This window comes from Pristiophorus japonicus, chromosome 17 (genome assembly GCF_044704955.1).
Source record: "Pristiophorus japonicus isolate sPriJap1 chromosome 17, sPriJap1.hap1, whole genome shotgun sequence".
NCBI classification, from domain to species: domain Eukaryota; kingdom Metazoa; phylum Chordata; class Chondrichthyes; family Pristiophoridae; genus Pristiophorus; species Pristiophorus japonicus.
This window is the reverse complement of record NC_091993.1, coordinates 77983142-78005564: the sequence shown is the minus strand read 5'-3', so window position 1 is coordinate 78005564 and position 22423 is coordinate 77983142.

The window sequence follows — 22423 nt, the reverse complement described above, 5'->3', positions numbered from 1 at the left end:
GAGCGTAGGGCCCCGAATCGTCTCAACTTGTAAATAATTTGTATCAAAGACTTTGGGGGGAGTGATGTTACATAGAAACATAGAAAGTAGGTGCAGGAGTAGGCCATTCGGCCCTTCTAGCCTGCACCGCCATTCAATGAGTTCATGGCTGAACATGCAACTTCAATACCCCATTCCTGCTTTCTCGCCATACCCCTTGATCCCCCTAGTAGTAAGGACTTCGTCTAACTCCTTTTTGAATATATTTAGTGAATTGGCCTCAACAACTTTCTGTGGTAGAGAATTCCACAGGTTCACCACTCTCTGGGTGAAGAAGTTTCTCCTCATCTCGGTCCTAAATGGCTTACCCCTTATCCTTAGACTGTGACCCCTGGTTCTGGACTTCCCCAACATTGGGAACATTCTTCCTGCATCTAACCTGTCTAAACCCGTCAGAATTTTAAACGTTTCTATGAGATCCCCTCTCATTCTTCTGAACTCCAGTGAATACAAGCCCAGTTGATCCAGTCTTTCTTGATATGTCAGTCCCGCCATCCCGGGAATCAGTCTGGTGAACCTTCGCTGCACTCCCTCAATAGCAAGAATGTCATTCCTCAAGTTAGGAGACCAAAACTGTACACAATACTCCAGGTGTGGCCTCACCAAGGCCCTGTACAACTGTAGCAACACCTCCCTGCCCCTGTACTCAAATCTCTTCGCTATGAAGGCCAACATGCCATTTGCTTTCTTAACCGCCTGCTGTACCTGCATGCCAACCTTCAATGACTGATGTACCATGACACCCAGGTCTCGTTGCACCTCCCCTTTTCCTAATCTGTCACCATTCAGATAATAGTCTGTCTCTCTGTTTTTACCACCAAAGTGGATAACCTCACATTTATCCACATTATACTTCATCTGCCATATATTTGCCCACCCACCTAACCTATCCAAGTCACTCTGCAGCCTCATAGCATCCTCCTCACAGCTCACACTGCCACCCAACTTAGTGTCATCCGCAAATTTGGAGATACTACATTTAATCCCCTCGTCTAAATCATTAATGTACAGTGTAAACAGCTGGGGCCCCAGCACAGAACCTTGCGGTACCCCACTAGTCACTGCCTGCCATTCTGAAAAGTACCCATTTACTCCTACTCTTTGCTTCCTGTCTGACAACCAGTTCTCAATCCATTTCAGCACACTACCCCCAATCCCATGTGCTTTAACTTTGCACATTAATCTCTTGTGTGGGACCTTGTCGAAAGCCTTCTGAAAGTCCAAATATACCACATCAACTGGTTCTCCCTTGTCTACTCTACTGGAAACATCCTCAAAAAATTCCAGAAGATTCGTCAAGCATGATTTCCCTTTCACAAATCCATGCTGACTTGGACCTATCATGTCACCTCTTTCCAAATGCATTGCTGTGACATCCTTAATAATTGATTCCATCATTTTACCCACTACTGAGGTCAGGCTGAACGGTCTATAATTCCCTGTTTTCTCTCTCCCTCCTTTTTTAAAAAGTGGGGTTACATTGGCTACTCTCCACTCCATAGGAACTGATCCAGAGTCAATGGAATGTTGGAAAATTTCCAAGGCTACCTCCTTAAGTACTCTGGGATGCAGTCCATCAGGCCCTGGAGATTTATCGGCCTTCAATCCCATCAATTTCCCCAACACAATTTCCCGACTAATAAGGATTTCCCTCAGTTCCTCCTCCTTACTAGACCCTCTGACCCCTTTTATATCCGGAAGGTTGTTTGTGTCCTCCTTAGTGAATACCGAACCAAAGCACTTGGTCAATTGGTCTGCCATTTCTTTGTTCCCCGTTATGACTTCCCCTGATTCTGACTGCAGGGGACCTACGTTTGTCTTTACTAACCTTTTTCTCTTTACATATCTATAGAAACTTTTGCAATCCGTCTTAATGTTCCTTGCAAGCTTCTTCTCGTACTCCATTTTCCCTGCCCTAATCAAACCCTTTGTCCTCCTCTGCTGAGTTCTAAATTTGTTATGAGTTCTGAGTTATGTATGTAAACATTGTTATTGTGTAAGACTTGCCACCAGAGGGCACAACTGTTGGAGGCCCAAGGGTCACCTGCACACCTCGTGCAAGGGAGTATAAAAGGTTGTCTGCCCGGCTGCTTAGGCAATCTGGAGTTGTATTAAAGAGACTAAGGTCACATCAGTTTTACCTCACAGTACTCAGTCTTGTGGAGTTCTTTCATACTTAACAGGCTTCACCATCAAGAAAGAGCTGGTCTGCCATCTCAGAGACTCCCCCTGTGGGATAAGCGAATGTCTCATGACTCTCCGGCGCACCCTATCCCGAACCAGTGCGCCACGGTTATCAACGCGTACGCCCCAACACTCGACGCAACAGATGAGGTCAAAGAGGAATTCTACTCCAGCCTCGAACAATCCCTGTCCCGAGTCCCCATGGACAACAAACTGATGGGAAAGTTTATTTTTCCTCTTGACACAAAGTGGATCTCGCGCCGCTGAAACTTACCTGAAATTAACCCAACCACCTGGAACTGGGTGACAAGTTGTGACGACTTCTATTTTGCACAAGGATCTTTTATTTTTTTTAAGTTTTTTTAAAAGGAGTTAGAAAACAGGGAAGAAATCTTTATTTTGACAAGTTGTGACTTCAACGCCAAAGTCAGTAAGGACATAGACCTCTGCAGAGGCGCCACCATCTCAGCAAAACCACAGCCCTGCACGAGGTAGAAAAGGCCATCCGTCAGCTCAAGAACAAGGCATCAGGAAAAGATGGAATCCCCACCGAGGCACTAAAGTATGGCGGAGAAGCACTATTGGCATGAATGTATGACCTCATCTCTCTTATCTGGAAAGAGACGAGCATGCTGGGAGATCTCAGAGATGCCGTAATCATGACCATCTTCAAAAAGGGGACAAGTCCGACTGCGGCAATTACAGAGGAATCTCCCTGCTGTCGGACACTGGGAAAGTCATCGCTAGAATCCTCCTCAACCGTCTTCTCCCTGTGGCTGAATAGCTCCTCCCAGATTCACAATGCGGATTCCGTCCACTGAGGGGTACAACGGACATGATCTTCACCACGCGACATCTACAAGAGAAATGCAGGGAACAGCACCAACCCATGTACATGGCCTTCTTTGACCTCACAAAGGCCTTTGACACTGTCAACCATGAGGGACTATGGAGCGTCCTCCTCCGTTTCGGCTGTCTCCAAAAGTTTATCACCATCCTCTGCCTGCTCCATGATGACAGGCAAGCCCTGATCATGTCCAACGGATCCACCACAGATCTAGTCCACATTCGGACCGGGGTCAAGCAGGGCTGCATCATCGCACCAACGCTCTTCTCGATCTTCCTCGCTGCAATCCATCTCACTCTCAACAAACTCCCCGTTGGACTGGAACTAAATTATAGAACCAATGGGAACCTGGTCAACCTTCATCGCCTCCAGGCTAGATCGAAGGTCATCCAATCCTCTGTCATCGAATTACAGTACACGGACAACGCTTGTGTCTGCGCACATTCAGAGGCCGAACTCCAAACCATCATCAACATCTTCACCGAGGCACACGAGAGCATGGGCCTTACACTAAACATCCATAAGACAAAGGTCCTCCGCCAACCTGACCCCACCTCACAGCACTGACCCCCAGTCTCAAAATCCATGGCGCGGCCTTGGACAACATAAACCATTTTCCATACCTCGGGATCCTACTATCAGCAAGGGCAGACATCAACGATGAGGTCCAACACCCCCTCCAATGTGCCAGCACAATCTTCGGTCATCTGAAGAAGAGTGTTTGAAAACCAGGACCTCAAATCTGGCACCAAGCTTATGGTCTACAGGGCAGTAGTGATACCCACCCTCCTATATGGCTCAGAGACATGGAACATATACAGTAGACACCTCAAAGTGCTGGAGAAGTACCACCAGCGCTGCCTCCGCAAGATCCTGCAAATCCCCTGGGAGGATAGACGCACCAACGTCAGTGTTCTCGATCAGACCAACATCCCCAGCATCGAAGCACTGACCACACTCGACCAGCTCCATTGGGCAAGCCACATCGTCCACATGCCCAACACGAGACTCCCAAAGCAAGCACTCTACTCGGAACTTCCACACGGCAAGCGAGCCCCAGGTGGGCAGAGGAAATGTTTCAAGGACACCCTCAAAGCCTCCCTGATAAAGTGCAACATCCCCACCGGCACCTGGGAATCCCTGGCCCAAGACCGCCCTAAGTGGAGGAAGAGCATCCGGGAGGGCGCTGAGCACCTCGGGTCTCGTCACCGAGAGCATGCAGAAAACAAGAGCAGGCAGCGGAAGGAGCGTGCGGCAAACCAGACTCCTCACCCAACCTTTCCTTCAACGACTGTCCCACCTGTGACAGAGACTATAATTCCCATATTGGACTGTTCAGTCATCTGAGAACACACTTTTAGAGTGGAAGCAAGTCTTCCTCGATTTCGAGGGACTGCCTATGATGATGTGATGTGTACTGAGGGAAAATGATACTTTTGAAACAGTGAGTTACATAATGTGGATAAAATGTGTACAGCACTTGTAAACAGTGTTGGATTTCAGGAAGAGATAAAGAAACCATAATGTATCACAGCACATTCTGCTGTCCTGTGTCATTTATCCTGTGGAGAATTTCCAATCAGTTACATTAAGGCCTTGCTTATGCTTCCAAAGCCCTAGAGAGCACATTGAGTTCAGGTCATGATTGCTTCATGCCCCAGTGCATCCAGGAAACCACCAAAAAGGCAGCTGGCATCTCACCCTGGTAGATGTATGTGACCCAGAGTGGCCATCAACCGGTCCAGGCAGCGGGTGGTCGAGGGGGTCGTTCAGCCCGACTGCCTGCCTCTCTTCCGCGGTGACATCCGAGCCAGGGTGTCCCTGGAGATGGAACACGCGATGTCCACCGGTACACTCGCGGTGACTGGAGTGCATCATCACCCACGGCAACCAAATTTTATTTTGATACAAGTTTACTGTCTAAAGTTTAATTTGTTTAAGTTTGTCGGTTTTAGTGCCCCCTTTAATCAGGGGGCACTTGATTATTGTTCTGCTTTAAAATAGTTGTATGTGACCCAGACAACAAACAGGGAATGGAAACCATGCTGCCTGGGTGACAACAGCCAGAACATGATTCAACAGCAATACAGAAGCAGCTGGCTCCAAACCCAAAACTGCTGCTATTTGATTCAAGAGCTGAACTTTGGGTCAGTTGATTGCCGTCTTAGAGAGATGCCAAGGGAACTTCAAGGGTCTATGAGTTGAGGGAGGGGGAGCACCGAGACCCATCCAGACACAAAGCAGAGCACTTTTAAAAAAAATCACTTTTTAATTTTTTCCATTTATTGGGTTCAATGGAAAGTGGGAGGCAGGAGTGTAGCTGGAATTACAGGGTAGATTGACCAATCAGGGTGCGCCCAATGGACGTGCCACCCACAGCGTGCATTATTCAGGAAAGCAAAGGCTCCCAGCCCCTGATTTTCTGTACATTGATGGAAAATGTCCCTGCCAGCTCTCCGTGTGAGTGTCACTCCTCGCTGGGACCACCCGAGCAGGCCATCAGCTGATGCTTTATAACATTTTGTGACTGTGATGTTGGGCTGCACGTCAGCCTAATTTTATAGCACTGACTGTTTCTTGTAGCTTCAATGTGGCACAACTAAAGTCTATTCATCAGCAATGCCAATGAGCCTGCTTGGAATGGCCAAACAGCTCTGTAAGAGGTAAAAATATGTTTCTGTTTTGAAAACTGGCCTTTTAAAACACATTTTAAAAAATTGTTACCAGCCCACTAAAAAAAAACCGTCAGCCTGTAACTAAATCCGGAAATTCTGTACCAGTACCTGGCAGCCCATTTCAAAATTGCTCCAAATCATGTTCCAAATGGAGGGTCTGTTCCAAGTCAGATGAGTGGTGACCTTAAATTCATCTGAAATGCTTCTTATTTGGTTTGAAGTACCCGACAAAACTGAGCGACCAAGGAGGTAAAACACAAGGGGCTAGATCTCGACTTTGTGCAATAGTGCAAACCAGGTGATAGTGGCTCATCCCTTCTATATCTCTCCTGATTTTTTATGTCTATTGAAGTCAATGTAAAACGGTCTGCCGACTCGCTTTCACCTGTTTTATATATCGCGCAATCGGGTTGAATTTCCACTTCATGATGTATATTAGTATTAAACGTGCTGGCGTGATATTCCTCTGCCTGCTATTTTAAAGAAGATAAATAAATAAAAGTTTTGTCAAAATAGCGGAGTATTTTCATACAAATGCGTTAACATGTTCATTACTGATATGGCCCAGCGTTAATTCAGCTCCGTCGAGCGTTGCTGTGGTTCTGCTTCAAATCTGAAGCTATTGTGAAATTGTAATTACTTAGAAAATGCATCGTGCGCATAGATAGTAAAAGGAGCTCGGTAAAACGTTAACCCCCTCTGTTATTCATTGAATGATAGAATCTTACAGAACAGAATCAGACAATTGGCCCATTGTGTCTGTGCGGCTCTTTGAAAGAGCGATCCAATTAGTCCCACTCCCGAGCTCTTTGCGCATAGCCCTGCTAATGTCTCCTTTATAAGTGTATATCCACTTCCCTTCTGAGAGTTACTACTCAATCTGCTTCCAACACCCTCTTAGGCAGTTCATTCGCGATCACAACTCACTGCGTAAAAAACCTTCTCCTCATCTCCCTGGATTTGTCACCTTAACTCTGTGCCCTCTGGTTACTGACCCTCCGCTAGAGGAAACAGTTTCTCCCTATCTACTCTATCAAAACCCCTCATAATTGTGAACATCTCTATTAAATTATGAAGGGTTATTAAATCATGAAGGGCTTTGATAGAGTAAATAAGGAGAAACTTTTTCTAGTGGCAGACGGGTCGTTAACCAGAGGACTCAGAATTAAGGTCATTAGCAAAAGAACCAGAGTCAAGGTGAAGAGAGTATTTCTTTTACACAGCAAGTTGTTATGTTCCAAAATGCAGTGCTTGGAAGCAGATTCAATAGTAGCTTTCAAAAGGGAAGTGGATAAATACTTGAAGGGGAAACATATAGCAAGGCTCTGGGGCAAGATCTCGGGAGTGGGACCAATTGGATAGCTCTTTCAAAGAGCAGGCATGATGGGCCGAATGGCCTCCTTCTGTGCTCTATCATTCTATTATTCTACAAATCTCCCCTTAACCTTCTTTGCTCTAAGGATTCTCTAGTCTTTCCACATAACTCATAATTGACGTAATTCACATTATTGCCCAGAAAACTGATAAGGAGCTGACTGCAGATTTATCTGCAAACTTGTGGATTCTCAGGTTCATGAGAAGCTATTTTTAAAATGTTAATGCCGGTATTGTGCAATGGAATGTTTCCCTTGTTTTGATTTTAATGCCTGTACTTGGCATGCCAGATTTTGACAGACTGATACCAGCTTGTGCTGCATCAAATGTCTCTCCAGAAACAAACTTGATAAAAATTGCAGTGAAAAATATTGGGCTGAAAATTGCGGCCTCTCCAGGTGCATACGATGTGCGCACGCACCTGAAGAGGCCTCACAAATGCCTGTTCACGGCACGCAATGTGCATGTGCCGAGAACCGACTTTTGCGATCTGCCAAAATGCCTTCGGACAGATTGCACGCATCCGCGGGAGAAGGACATCCGTGGGACAGAGATTGGGCTATTTGCCCAACTCTTGCTCAGCGAATATCCTTCAAACTCTTACGCCTGGTAAAAGCAGACGCATAACCTACTTTTGTCAGCGGAAGAGTTTTAAAACATAGAAAAATTAACTTTAATCAATTTTTATATTAAAAACCCTGTCCATTAAGGTCAGTTTATTTTTTAACACTATTAAAACACATTAAAACAAATTTGAAAAAAATATACTTTTTTCTAAAATTCAATTTCAATTAATTTTAAATATGTGAGGTGTTTTTTTAAATTTATTGTGTTTCTTGATTTAGGGGATTTTCTCACTGATAGTAATGGGAGCTCGTGAAACAGAGTTCCCATTATTATCAATGAGAATACTAGATGTTAATTGGTGGTCCAGGCCCACGTGATCCCAGGATACGAATACGTACCTGGAAGACACGTTCCTCCGGGACCACCAGGTTTTATTATAAAAAAAATTCCGGTCGGAGGTGTTCACCCAAAGGAAGCCTCCGACCGCAATTTTCCCCCATTATTATGTAGAACTGGAGATTTATATATAGAGCAGCACAAGTCCGACGTGAAAGTGACCTACGGACAAATAGTAAAGAAAGACTTGCATTTTATAGCAGCTTTCACGACCTTAACACGTCCAAAAGCGCTTTTCAGCCAATGAAGTACTTTTGAACTATAGTCACTGGTGTAATGTAGGAAAAGCGGTGGCCAATTTGCATACAGTAAGGTTCCACAAACAGTAATGAGATAATGACCAGATAATCTATTTTAGTGGCCTTGGTTGAAGGATAAATGTTTTCCAGAACACAGCTGCACTTTGTCTAAATAGTGCTATGAGATCTGTAACATCCACCTGAGAGGGCAGACAAGGCCTTGGTTTAACGTCTCATCTGAATGACGACACCTCCCACATTGCAACATTCCCTCAGTACCACACTGGAGTGTCAGCCTAGATTATGTGCTCAAGTCTCTGGAGTGGGGCTTGAACCCACGACCTTCTGACTTGGAGGTCTAGCGCCTGAACCAAGGCTGACATGTAATGACAGAGCTGTCAGCAAACAGTGCTCAGTCCAATGTAACCAAAAGCCTGCTGACACTGTCCATACTTACATATATATGTGGGACAGTTCCCTGAATGTTACAGGTGGGGGAACCTCGATGGCTGCCCATAAACATTAAAATCCATTTGGAAAATTGCCCGACGGAACAATGGCCACGTGGATACTGGGGAGGAGCTAATGGCCGTACCTGAGCAAGGCTTGATGGCTTCAGGAGAGGAGGAGAGAATGCGGTGAGCGAAAAAGATCATCAGAAGTGAGCAGAGACCCGCATTTACAAGTTTTATATATGAGTAAACTTGCACCTGTCTTGAAAGCTCCTGTTCGAAATCAGCAGTCGGTATTCAAGGAGTTAAAACCGTCTTTGTGTCAACGGCATGGAATACATGATGCTGCCCGGATAAATGTTGTATTACAATACTCAACTGACAGCTCAGATGACAATGGAACAAACATTCACTGTACCGAATAAACTCCCGACATGTCCCATACTGGCTTTGATAAGAGCTTTCACAGCCAGTATCACACACTACTGGAATCTAATCCACCTACCTACCAGAGCTTTCTTCTTCTGATAGGACAGTAGGAACTATTGTAGTTTCACTGGAGTTACGTTACCATAGACAAAGCCCTTATCTCCTGGAAATGAATTGAAGGGGGCCCTTCATAAACAAGATTCTGTCCACCATTGGTGTTAGATTATTGAAAAGTGGTTCACACCCAGCAGCACACAGTACAGAGCCAGTCTATTCTTGGGTAACAATTCTGTAGCCTGACAAACCACATCCTAAAAAGATAATGGCCAGCTTCCTAGCTTTTATATGGATGCTGTCAACATTTCCGGCCTTCCCAAAACACTTCATTCTTTGCCCTGACTCAGGGGCCTTTATTTTGTTATTAACTGCCAATCATTGCCGTAGCGATGGGTTTTCTCTTTCTTTTTTCCCTGTCCGTGGGAGGATAAATACTTGAATGATCGACCTGGTACGTTTTTAACAGAAATAGAAACTGCGATATGCCCTATTCTCTTATATCGGTTGTGATGATTAACAAACTCTTTTTCTAACCATCCATCATCTTACTGGGAAGGGTTGAAAGCCCAAACATTCATGTTCAAGTTTGGTGTCACAAATTAAATGAGAGTTTTGGAAAGGATTGAGTAGAGAGAGGCTAAATTGGCAACTAGATGGCCAGAACTATTCATTGTGGGATCTGATCCCGACAAGATGTGATAAAACAGGGTAAAGCTGGAGAAAATTTGAAAAAGTAACAACAGCTAAACAATCCAGGGTCGATTTTCTTCATCTGATGTAAGTCATGTCCAAAAGGTGAAGAACTCATTTACATAAGAACATACGAAATAGGAGCAGGAGTAGGCCATTTGACCCCTCGAGCCTGCTCCGCCATTCAATAAGATCATGGCTGATTCGATCTTGGCCTCAACTCCACTTCCCTGCCCACTCCCCATAATCCTTGACTCCCTTATCATTCAAAAATCTGTCTATCTCCACCTTAAATGGATTCTGAGGGAGAGTTAAAGGGTAGATGCAGAGAGGGTGTTTCCCCTTATGGGGGAATCTAGAACTAGGGGGCATAGTTTCAGAATGAGGGTCGTGAATCTTTGGAATTCTCTATCCCAGAGAGCTGTGGAGGCTGGGTCTTTGAATATATTTAAGGTGGAGGTGAACAGATTTTTGAACGATAAGGAAATTAAGGGTTATGGGGAACGAGCAGGGAAGTGGAGTTGAGGCCAAGATCAGATCAGCCATGATCTTATTGAATGGCGGAGCAGACTCTAGGTGTCAAATGGCCTATTCCTGCTCCTATTTCTTATGTTCTTATAAAAGCCCTTTAGATATCTCTTTTATTCTCTATTTAGGGGTGGGCCTGGGGTTGACGATGGACAAGACTATCTAACCTGTAAGGGCTCTTCCCAAACCAAGGTGCCCAATAGTATTTCAAGTTATTTGTCTCAACTCAGGTGAAAACCTTCCCCCATCCCATGAGACCATACCTTTGCTTATCTCTGTTTACCTTCTCTTGAACAATTTGTTCTGCGTTATGCCCTTGTAAACAAGGCCTCTGTGAAAATCTTTATCTGATATGATAAGAATTGTTCTGTGTCATCAACTGATCCTAGTTGTTGAGCTGGTAAATCTATTTTTTTTATTGAAACCATTATGGGTCCGAAATTGGTCAATACCGATGGTCCGCCCATTTCTCAGCAGTATGCCGGTGGTATGCCAGCGGTCTGCAACGGGCAGTAAGCATCTTAGTAGTCGATAAAAATCGACTCTCTGTTCGATGGGCAGTGTGGCACGGAACTGCATATGCGCAATTTTTTTTCCCGATTTTTTTTCACAAGTGTTTTACCCATGATTTCAGAGGTCAGGGGTCACCCACGCATGCGCAGTGAGTTGAGGAGGTGAGAGAGAGCGTGAGAAGGAACAGCAAGGTAGTCGAAGGCCAGAGAGTTTGAAAAGTTAGCACAGTGGAAAAAAATTGGTAACAACTAATGATTATTCAGTTTCAACACAAGAACATATATTTAAAAAGGGAAAATTAATATCCAGAAAAAAATGATGCCAATGTTAAAGAAAACATCCAAGCGCAGGAATATCGAGAAGGAGGGGAGGATGAGGGCGCTTGCCTTCGATGAGACGGAGCCCTTCTGGAGCACATCACAGAGAGGTACTCCGACCTCACCAGGGGTGGTCGTGGAAAGCCCCTCCCAAAGGAGTACAACTGAATTTGGGATGAGATTGGGGAGGCTGTGCCCTCGAAAAGTACGATGGTACCCACTGGGGAAAGGTGCCGTTAAGAGGTGCAACGACCTGGTGAGGGTCGCAAGAGTAAGTAATGATTTTAGTTACCTCCTCCCAGCTGCTAGGTACCATGTAAATGTAGCTCAGTGTCACACGGATGATGTTAGTTATCTTAAGGTTACGGCGATGTATTCGTGTTTTTCAGGCAATGACAAGAGGATCAACGCAGTGCTTTTTTAATGTGTGTGTATGTGTGTGTGTGTGTGTGTGCCTATCTGTCTGTGCCATGTTAAATGGATTGAAGATTTATACTTTGATTTACTTTACCTTCTGCAATAGCGGCCGATCAGTGTTGCACGGGGGGAGGCCCCACAACCCAGGAGCCGCTTACAGATATCGAGTCCTGTGCCCTGTCCCTGGTCGGGGATAGCAACCATACCACCACCGGCATCGGAGCTGACCCACTCCCACATGATGGCAAATTAAATAAAATGCAGTCTGTGTTGCGGTCCTCTCATGTCATGTAATCTAACTGTAACTGCAACGTTGGCCTGATGTACTATAATACAATTTTATTGCACTGTAATGTTGGCCTCATGTGATGTACTGGAATGTTGGGGGCATGTAACGCAATGCACATATGTATTCTGTCTGCGATACGTAATGCAGTATTGCAGCAGTGGTGGACATTTAAATAAGACTGCGATAAGTCACTGTACCACGTGGGAGAGCTGGAACATCCTCCACCGCCACGGAGTCTGTATTCAGGGGATTCCCCGATGGGTCCTCTGATTCTGCCGGACCAAGCCGTGCGCAGCAAGGCACCCCCTGTGTTGCAGCGCCTTTGCTGCAGCGATGGAGGTTGGTGCAGCAAAGGTCGGTTGCTGTGGGCGTGTACCAGGACACGGTGCGTCTGTCACAGGCCAGCGTTGACATACGTCGAGAGCTGCTCAAGGTCATGACTACAATAACCACTAACATCGCGGCTCTATCAGAGCGGCAATCGGAGGAAAGTTTGCATATGATTGCCGTGATGGAGCGAACCGCCGACGCCGTTGAAACCATGTGGCAATCGACGGGATCGGGACATGGCGCGCAATCCCCACGTGCCATAGTAGTCAGGTCGACAGCACCTGAGGGTGGGGAGCTGACATCATCTCCCAGCTCTGAAGCCTCGCCTTCCACATCACGAGCTTCTTCCGAGGCCCCAGTTATTGTGCCTGCAATATCTCACTCCCCCCTCCCCCCGCCCTCCCACAACGACAGCAACAGCACTTGGGGTGGGCTGGACGCCAGCTTGGTATATACTCGGGGAGGTCCATGCCCACGGGCACTGGGAAAGGGAAGGGTGGCAGTAAGAAAGTGGGGAATAGTCGCAAGTGTCGTGTACCACGTGGCCGCGGAAGGGGCAGAGGGTGTGGGCGGGGAAAGTAAAGGGTTTGTTATTAAAGTTATAAAATGTTTGTTAAAGTTGTTATTAAAGTTTTGTAAGTTTTGTTAAAGTTTTTATTAAAGTTGTCACAGTTGTTATTTTTTACAAAGTTATTGAAATTGTTGCATGTTTTTAAAATGTTTAGATAAACGTTGGAATGGAATTTAACCACTCTTGTACAGTATCAAACTTTTGGGGTAACAGTCATCAGGTCCCAAAATGTAGCTCTCCATATTCAAGCAAAGCGTCCATATATGAGCTGCTGATGTAGCAATTCTGCAGTGGCATACGCTCCGCGTGCCCTCCGCTGTGGTGTTGGGTGGTGCCATGGGTTCATCTGCAATCTCCTTGTCATCCTCCTGACCCTCATTGTCCTCTTCTTCTTCCTCTGTCTCCTGCACTCTCTCCTCAGGTGGCCCCTGTGGCAATTCCTGTCCTCACATGATTGCTAAATTATGCACCATGCAGCACATCACTGTGAACTGAGCAACCTGCTCAGGGTGGTATTGCAGCCTGCCTCCTGAGTGGTCCAAGCATTGAAAGCGCTGCTTCAGCATTCCAATTGTCTTTTCAATTATGTTACGTGTGGCTATATGGCTTTTATTGTATCATTGCTCAGGTTCTGTCTGAGGGTTCCGCATGGGGTTTAAGAGCTAGGTAGCGAGGCCGTACCCTTTGTCCCCCAGCATCCAGCATTTACCTTGTGGCTCAGACTTTAACAGGTCAGACACAGTGCTCTCCCACAAGATGTGCGCATCATGGATGCTCCCTGGAAAGTTGGCATTCACTGCCATTATCTGCTGTGTATGGTCGCATACTAACTGCACGTTGAGGGAGTGAAATCCCTTACGGTTTCAGTACACCTCTGCCCCCTGTCATGGTGCTCACAGGGCAATATGGGTACAGTCAACAGCACCCTGCACCTTGGGGAAGCTGGCAATGCACGCAAATCCCAAAGTCCTGTCACTCTGAGTCTCCCTCGTCATTGGGAAATTTATAAATTGCGTACGGTGTGCATACAGTGCTTCGGTTATCTGTCGAATGCAGCGATGAGTAGCATGCTGACAAATAGTGCATATGTCCCCAGCTGATGATTGAGAAGACCCTCATGCATAAAAGGAAAGTGCCACAGTCACCTTCAGCTCGACAGAGTGTGCAATAATATTGGTGCTACCGGGCTGCAGGTCTGCCTTAATGAGCTGGCAAATCTCAGTGATGACCTCTTTTTGGAAGCGCAGCCTTCGGACACACTGTCGATCGATCAGGTCCAAGTATGAACATTTCTCCCTGAAGATCCTTTGTGGGTAAGGCCTCCTCCTCCTCATCATCATCCTGCGACCTCTTCCATGAGCCTTATAACTCTGCTCAATAAACTTCCTCACATCTGGTTCCTCCAATGGACAGGTTGTCATCAATACAGGCTGAGATAACACAGGCCCCATTCTTTTTAAATCTCCACAATATTTTTCAATCAAAAAAACATTAATAAAATGCCTTTCTATCTTAATAATTTACTCAGTAATAGTAAATATACCTTTTCCAATCAAAATCGCACTCTAAAATCACTGTTCACCTCCGAGGTACCGAGCTGCTGCTTCAGCTGACAGTTCCCGATTTCTAAAATGGCGGCTCCGTGCACTCTGCCCATTCTCGGCCACTTACCATTGCGTAAAACCACCTTTTCCAGGACGGTATGCAGCTCCGGTGGTATGTCATCGGTATGTGATGAAAATCGCACTTTTTGGGCGGTCTGCGGGCGTTCCTGCACGGTGAACAGTGTGCAGACTGCTTGACGGTATGTCATTGATGACTAGTCCCCTGAGCGGTATGTAGCTGTTTTCTGACCAAAATCGCCCTTTTGGGCGGTACACTGGCGGCCAATTTCGGCCCCGATGTCTTTTACAATTATCTTCTAATTCATTTATTTCTTACAAAAAGCATGGAGTAAAGATTTTATAGTTCAACGATTCAGTTACACATCCAATGGATACTTTTTGAATAGTGATCGGTTTGCATCATCTTTCAAGGGACACGTGCTTCATGAAAAATATTTGACAAATGATTTTGATTTGTTTCTGATACACAGATATTTACAGGGAGGCAGGGAGGGTGTGGGGGTTGGGGATGTTTTTGTGGCGGGGGGGTGGAGGGGGAACCTGAAAATCCCAGGAAGTTGGAGGTCTTGAAAAATTTATGGCCGGACCTCATTCCATTTTCCGCCGTTGGGGCGTTCGCCAGCAAAGATTGCGAGTTGAAAGTGTGGGGTGTCGGCAAAGATCGCAGAGAATAAGGCGGGGTTGTTGGACTAGGAATCGGGAGAGGGAGGGAAAGATCGCAGAGAATAAGGGGGGGTGTTGGCCCAGGAACCGGGAGGGGAGGGAAAGATCACAGAGAATAAGGGGGGGTGTTGGACCAGGAACCGGGAGGGGAGGGAAAGATCGCAGGGCATAAGGCTTGTGATCGTAAGTTTGGAGTAAGGGGAATTGGCAGATCGCAGCAGAAGGTTTGCTGAAGGGGCTGGCGGGGGGGGTGGGGGAGCGGTGTCGGAAAGGCAGCGGGGTAGGTAGGACTCCTGCTCCTCCTGGCTCACAAGCAGTGCTATAAAATGCTCCCATTTCCATTTTGCTGCCGGGTTTTCCGAGCCCAGGGAAACCTGGCCGGCCAGCGTTAAATTAAAATCAGGCTCACAACTGCACAATGGGAGCCTGATTTAAATATTAAAATGAACTGTCCCACCTCTGGCGAGCGGGACACAGACATGGTACACTACCTGCTGCAGTAAAAATGGAGGCAGGAGCGTTTGCAGAAGCTTGCGGTCATGTTATGTGATTCATAATTTTTTAACCCCCTGACCGTCTCGGGGTTAAAACTCCCCCAAAGATGTGATGGTGCAAATCGGGTCCAGACATGTAGCTGTGCCGGTTCCAATCAGTGTCTTTGTGATAAAATGGCACAAATCTCCTTTGGTTCTTCTCCTTTCCAAAAATAAAATAAGTAATTTGTCAAACACTTTTTTTTCATAAAGGCAGTGTCCTCCTTTAAGCTCTTTTCGTAAACAAAATCATTCATTGACAGATGTATTGGCGTGTGTTCTGAATGTAGGTCAGTGGTTGCGTCAATTCGCCATAAAGTAACTGAAAGGAGTAACTGTGGGTAAGTTTGATGATGCTGATGATCACAATCCCCGCCCTGGCTCACACTGAATGAATCCTTCCATACACTTCACAGCTCCCCCCCACAACCCTGTCCGATAAACCCCTTCAAACCCAGACAGGAATGAACAAAAAGTCTCACAATAATCAGGAATACTGATCATCTCTGAAGTAGCTTCACACCCTGCAATTATATACTTGACACATTGTGCTCCCAAACTAATATTTTTAGGAGAGGCAATAAGACTGCATCCCAACTTGCTCAAAATGTCACAGTCAGAAAGACCATGGCCCCATATTGATGGCCTTACCGCCGACTGCCGCCGAGTATTGCTGTCGTTTTCCTCTCTCTCTCAGTTTCCACTTGGGCTGGGGCGGGCGGGAGGGGAGGACCGCTGGGGACCGCCCGCTGACGTCCTCTGGCGGCCAAGTCGCGTAAGTGGCCTCCCGCCCGCCGAGATGCCAGAGTCGGCACCAGCAGGGGGAAGGACCGCTGTGTGGAGGCTGTTCTTACCCTGATGGTAGGTATGAAGACATGAAAGAAAAGGTTAGTGAGCATCTTTAAAAATATTTTTTACAGCGACTTACCTGGGTGGGATCCTCTGAAGGTGTTCTGGTGGTTTTTTTGGTAATGTTTTTTACTTTTCAGAGTTCCCCACTCCCTGGGCCCGACTCCATCCTCAGCGGCATTTGGACGGCAAACTCATTTGCTGCCGAGATTGAGAGCTCCCGCCCGCTGCCGCCCAGATTGACGGCGTAAGCTGTTATTTTGCTGCCGGGCGGTACCGCCAGCTCTTTTAGAGGAATCTTTCAGGCAAAATACCGCCCGGTCTCTCAGCGGTCTGTTGGGCAATGGGCGGGCCTTGCAGCTCATGACAACCAGGGCCCAAGAACTGAGGCCCAGCAGTACATGGAACAGTAAGTTTTCTGAAGACCATAAGGAGAGAGGGGCGACAGATAGCTTCGGTCCATATTGATATCACCCTGTAAATTCTAATTTTTGTTTAAGCTTTGTGTACAAACCCATTACGATACTTGGAGAACTTTAACTGTGTGTAGGGTTGTATTCCTGGGAATTTAGAAGGTTAAGAGGTGATCTGATCGAAGTTTTCAGGATATTAAGGGGAACAGATAGGGCAGATAGAGAAAAATTATTTCCGCTGGTTGGAAATTCTAGGAGAATAGGGGGCATATTCTAAAAATTAGAGCCAGACTTATTATGTATGTAACCCTTGGCAAGCTGTATCACACCACCACCAGAGGGCCTACCTGTTGGAGTCCCAAGGGATCCCAGCATCCCTTGGGAGCACTGTATATAAGCAGGCCTCCCATGCTGTACCAACACTCTGGAGTTTAATTAAAGGAGCTAAGGTCACCCTTATTCATTGCATGCAGTACTCACTTGTATCCTTTATTATGAGCGTAACAATTGGCGTCGAGGTAACGAACAACCACGCAAAAATGCAAAGAACTGTTGGTATCCTGGAGAAGTTCTCAGAAGGGGACGACTGGGAGGCCTTCATGGAGCGACTCGACCAATACTTCGTGGCCAACGAGCTGGAAGGGGACGAGAATGCTGCCAAATGAAGGGCGATCCTCCTCACCATCTGTGGGGCAACAACCTGTTGCCTCATGAAGAATCTTCTAGCTCCGATGAAACCAACAACCAAATCCTATAAAGAATTATGTACGCTGGTCCGGGAGCACCGAGATCCGAAGGAAAGCGTTTTGATAGCGAGGTATTGGTTCTACATGTGTCAACGGTCTGAAGGCCAGGAAGTGGCGAGCTACGTCGCCGAACTAAGGCATCTTGCAGGACATTGCGAATTCGATGAATTCCTTGAACAAATGCTAAGAAACTTTTTTGTGCATGGCATTGGCCATGAGGTTATCCTTCGCAAACTACTGACTGTTGAAACACTGAATCTGAGCAAAGCCATAACAGTAGCCCAGGTAATTATGTCCACCAGTGATAACACCAAACAAATTTTGCAGCATAAAGAGGTTTCGGCTAGCACTGTACACAAAATAATGTTGTTTTCGTGCAGGAATATACATGGCAGAATGTACACGCCGGCAGCTGCACGACCTCAGATGATCCAGAGTCCGCCATCAATCGTTAATGCGAGGCAGTTAACACCTTGTTGCCGCTGTGGAGGTGATCATCGGCCCCATCAATGCTGCTTCAAACATTACGTGTGCAAAGGCTGTGAAACAATGGGACACATCCAGCAAATGTGCAGACGAGCTGCAAACCCTGCAAACCACCACGTTGCAGAGGAAGATCGATCCATGGTGGATCAGGCTGAATTAGAGACTCGAACCGAGGATGCAGAAGTGTACGGGGTACACACCTTCACCACGAAATGTCCACCGATCATGTTAAATGTTTAACTGTACAGAATTCCAGTATCCACGGAACTGGACACGGGTGTGAGTTAGTCTATAATGAGAAAAAGGCCTTCGACAGGCTGTGGAGCAACAAGGCATACAGGCCCAAGCTTAGCCCCATTCATACCAAGCTAAGACCTTACACCAAAGAGCTGATCCCTGTTATTGACAGTGCAGAAGTAAAAGTCATCTATGATGGAGCAGTGCACGAATTCCCACTATGGATTGTGCCAGGGGATGGCCCCACACTATTCGGCAGAAGATGGCTGGGAAAAATCCGCTGGAACTGGGACGACATCCGAGTGCTTTCGTCCGTCGACAACGCCTCCTGTGCCCAGGTTCTGAGCAGGTTCCCGTTGTTGTTTGAGCCAGGCATTGGAAGTTTCTTGGGGGCGAAGGTACAAATCCACTTGGTTTCCGGGACATGACCCATCCACCACAAGGGACGGACTGTACCATATATGATGCCAGAGAAAGTGGAAATTGAGCTGGACAGGCTGCAGTGAGAAGGCATCATCGCGTCGGTTGAGTTCAACAAGTGGGCCAGTCCGATTGTTCTGGTTCTCAAAGGTGACAGCACGGTCAGAATTTGTGGGGACTATAAAGTAATGATTAACCATTTTTCGCTACAGGACCAGTACCCGCTACCCAAGGCAGACGACCTATTTGCGACCCTGGCTGGAGGAAAGACGTTCACCAAGTTGGACCTGACCTCGGCCTACATGATGCAGGAGCTGGCGGAATCTTTGAAAGGCCTCACCTGCATCAACACGCACAAAGGTCTGTTCATGTATAACAGATGCTCGTTTGGGATTCGTTCGGCCGTGGCAATTTTCCAACGGAACATGGAGAGCCTGCTAAAGTCGATTCCACGCACCGTGGTTTTCCAGGACGACGTACTGGTCACTTGAAGAATCTAGAAGAGATTCTAAGTCGGCTAGATCGCGTGTGACTCCGGTTGAAACGCTCAAAGTGTGTTTTCCTGGCGCCAGAGGTCGAATTCTTAGGAAGAAGAATCGCGGCAGATGGCATCAGCCCCACCGATACCAAGACGGAGGCCATCAAGAACGCATCGAGACCACAGAACATGACGGAGCTGCAGTTGTTCCTGTGACTCCTCAACTATTTCAGTAATTTCCTACCCGGGTTAAACACCTTGCTAGAACCCCTACATGTGCTACTGCGCAAAGGTATGGGGGAAATCACATGAGGCTGCTTTTGAGAAAGCCAGAAATATGTTATGTTCCAACAAACTGCTTGTTCTGTACAACCCATGTAAACGATTAGTGCTAGCTTGCGTCATCATATGGGGTCGGGTGTGTGTTACAACAGGCTAACGAATCAGGAACATTGCAACCAGTCACCTATGCGTCCAGGAGTTTGTCCAAGGCCGAAAGGGCTTACAGCATGATTGAAAAAGAAACTCTGGCGTGCGTTTATGGGGTCAAAAAAATGCACCAGTATCTGTTTGGTCTCAAGTTTGAGCTAGAAACTGACCATAATCCGCTCATATCGCTATTCTCAGAAAGCAAAGGGATTAACACCAATGCCTCATCCCGCATCCAAAGGTGGGTGCTCGCGCTGTCGGCATACAACTATGTAATCCGTCACAGACCAGGCACAGAGAACTGCGCTGATACTCTCAGTTGGCTACCATTGCCCACCATTGGGGTGGAAATGTTTGCCTGCAGACTTGCTCTTGGTGATGGATGCATTCAAAAATGAATGCATCCACCTGTTACGGCCCGCCAGATCAGGACCTGGACCAGCCAAGATCCTTTACTGTCTCTGGTTAAAAAACTGTGTCCTCCATGGGAGCTGGCTCAGTGTCCCAACGGAGCTGCAAGAAGAGATCAAGCCGTTCCAGAGGCGCAAAGACAAAATGTCCGTACAGGCGAACTGTCTTTTGTGGGGTAATCGCGTGGTCTTGCCTAAGAAAGGCAGAGAAATGTTCATATGCGACCTACACAGTACCTATCCAGGCATAGTAATGATGAAAGCCATAGCCAGATCCCATGTGTAGTGGCCCGGCATCGACTCAGATTTAGAGTCATGCATGCGCCAATGCAACATTTGCTCTCAACTGAGCAATGCATGCAGAGGCACCGCTGTTTGTGATCGTGGCCCTCCAAACCGTGGTCTAGGATCCACGTTGACTTTGCGGGTCCATTTCTAGGCAAAATGTTCCTTGTTGCTGTGGATGCTTATTCAAAATGGATTGAATGTGTAATAATGTCTGTAAGCATGTCCACCACCACTATCGAAAGCCTACGAGTCATGTTTGCCAGACACGGCCTGCTGGATGTCCTTGTCAGTGACAATGGTCCGTGTTTCACCAGTGCTGAATTCAAGGAATTCATGACCCGCAATGGGATCAAGCACGTCACATCTGCCCCGTTCAAGCCCGCATCCAACGGCCAGGCAGAACTGGCAGTTCAAACCATCAAGCAAAGCTTGAAACGTGTGTCGGAAGGCTCCCTGCAGACCTGACTGTCCCGAGTCCTGCTCAGCTACCGCACCAGACCCCACTCACTCACCGGGGTTCCCCCAGCTGAGCTGCTCATGAAAAGGGCGCTCAAAACAAGACTCTCTCTTGTCCACCCTGATCTCCATGATCACGTCGAGGGCAGGTGGCATCAACAAAGCATGTACCATGATCGCGCAAACTTGCCATGCGATATTGTAGTCAATGACCCTGTATTTGTACTCAACTATGGACATGGTCCCAAATGGCTTGCTGGCATGGTCATAGCCAAAGAAGGGAGTCGGGTGTTTCAGGTCAAATTGGCCAATGGACTAAAGTGCAGAAAGCATTTGGACCAAACCAAATTGCAGTTCACAAATAGCCATGAGCAACCCAAAGAAGACACCACCAACTTCGACCCTCCAACACACACACAACTGGCAACCGACATCAGGGCTGACCACGAAGCTGAACTCACCATCCCCAGCAGCCCAGCAAGGCCAGCTGCCCAGCGAAGAATCAACCAACTCACCCACACCTGCATTTGTACCAAGACGATCGACAAGGGAGCGAAAAGCCCCAGATCGTCTCACCTAGTAAATAAGTGTACTATTGACTTTGGGAGGGAGTGATGTTATGTATTTAACCCTTGGCAAGCTGTATCACACCACCACCAGAGGGCCTACCTGTTGGAGTCCCAAGGGATCCCAGCATCCCTTGGGAGCACAGTCTATAAGCAGGCCCACCAACACTCTGGAGTTTAATTAAAGGAGATAAGGTCACCCTTACTCATTGCATACAGTACTCAGTTGTATCCTTTATTATGAGCGTAACAAGACCTTTCAGGATTGAAATTAGGAAACACTTCTACACACCAAGGGTAGTAGAAGTTTGGAACTCTCTTCGGCAAATGGCAATTGATGCTGGATCAATTGTTAATTTTAAATTGGAGATCGATAGTTTTTTGTGAACCAAAGGTTTAAGGGATATGGGCCAATGGCAGATATAGTTGGATCATAGATCAGCCATGATTTCATTGAATGGTGGAACAGGCTCGGGGGGCTGAATGGACTACTCCTGTTTTATTGACTTTTGTTAGTACTATATTACTGGGCTTAGAAATTTGGCTATATAGCGCCCGGTTTTTCAGCGCTACTGGTGCCATTATCTGTCCAAAATGGCATCCGAGCTGCGTGTGCACAATTATGGTGTGTGCCACACCGGATGCCATCTTGGTAAAGGCCATACAAGAGGCGCCTTTTACCTACATCTGAAGCAGGCAACAGGTCATTAACATATGCTCCCTCTTGCAACTTTGGCTTGTGTTTGAGGCAACCTGCACCAGTGCTGATTGCCTCCGGGAAAACCAACTCTAAACAGCACGGATTTTAAAAAAGGTAAGTACTTAGTATATTCACCACCTCTCCCGGACCCGAGATCTCCGACCTCACTCCTGACTCAAACCTCCATAAGAACATAAGAATTAGGAACAG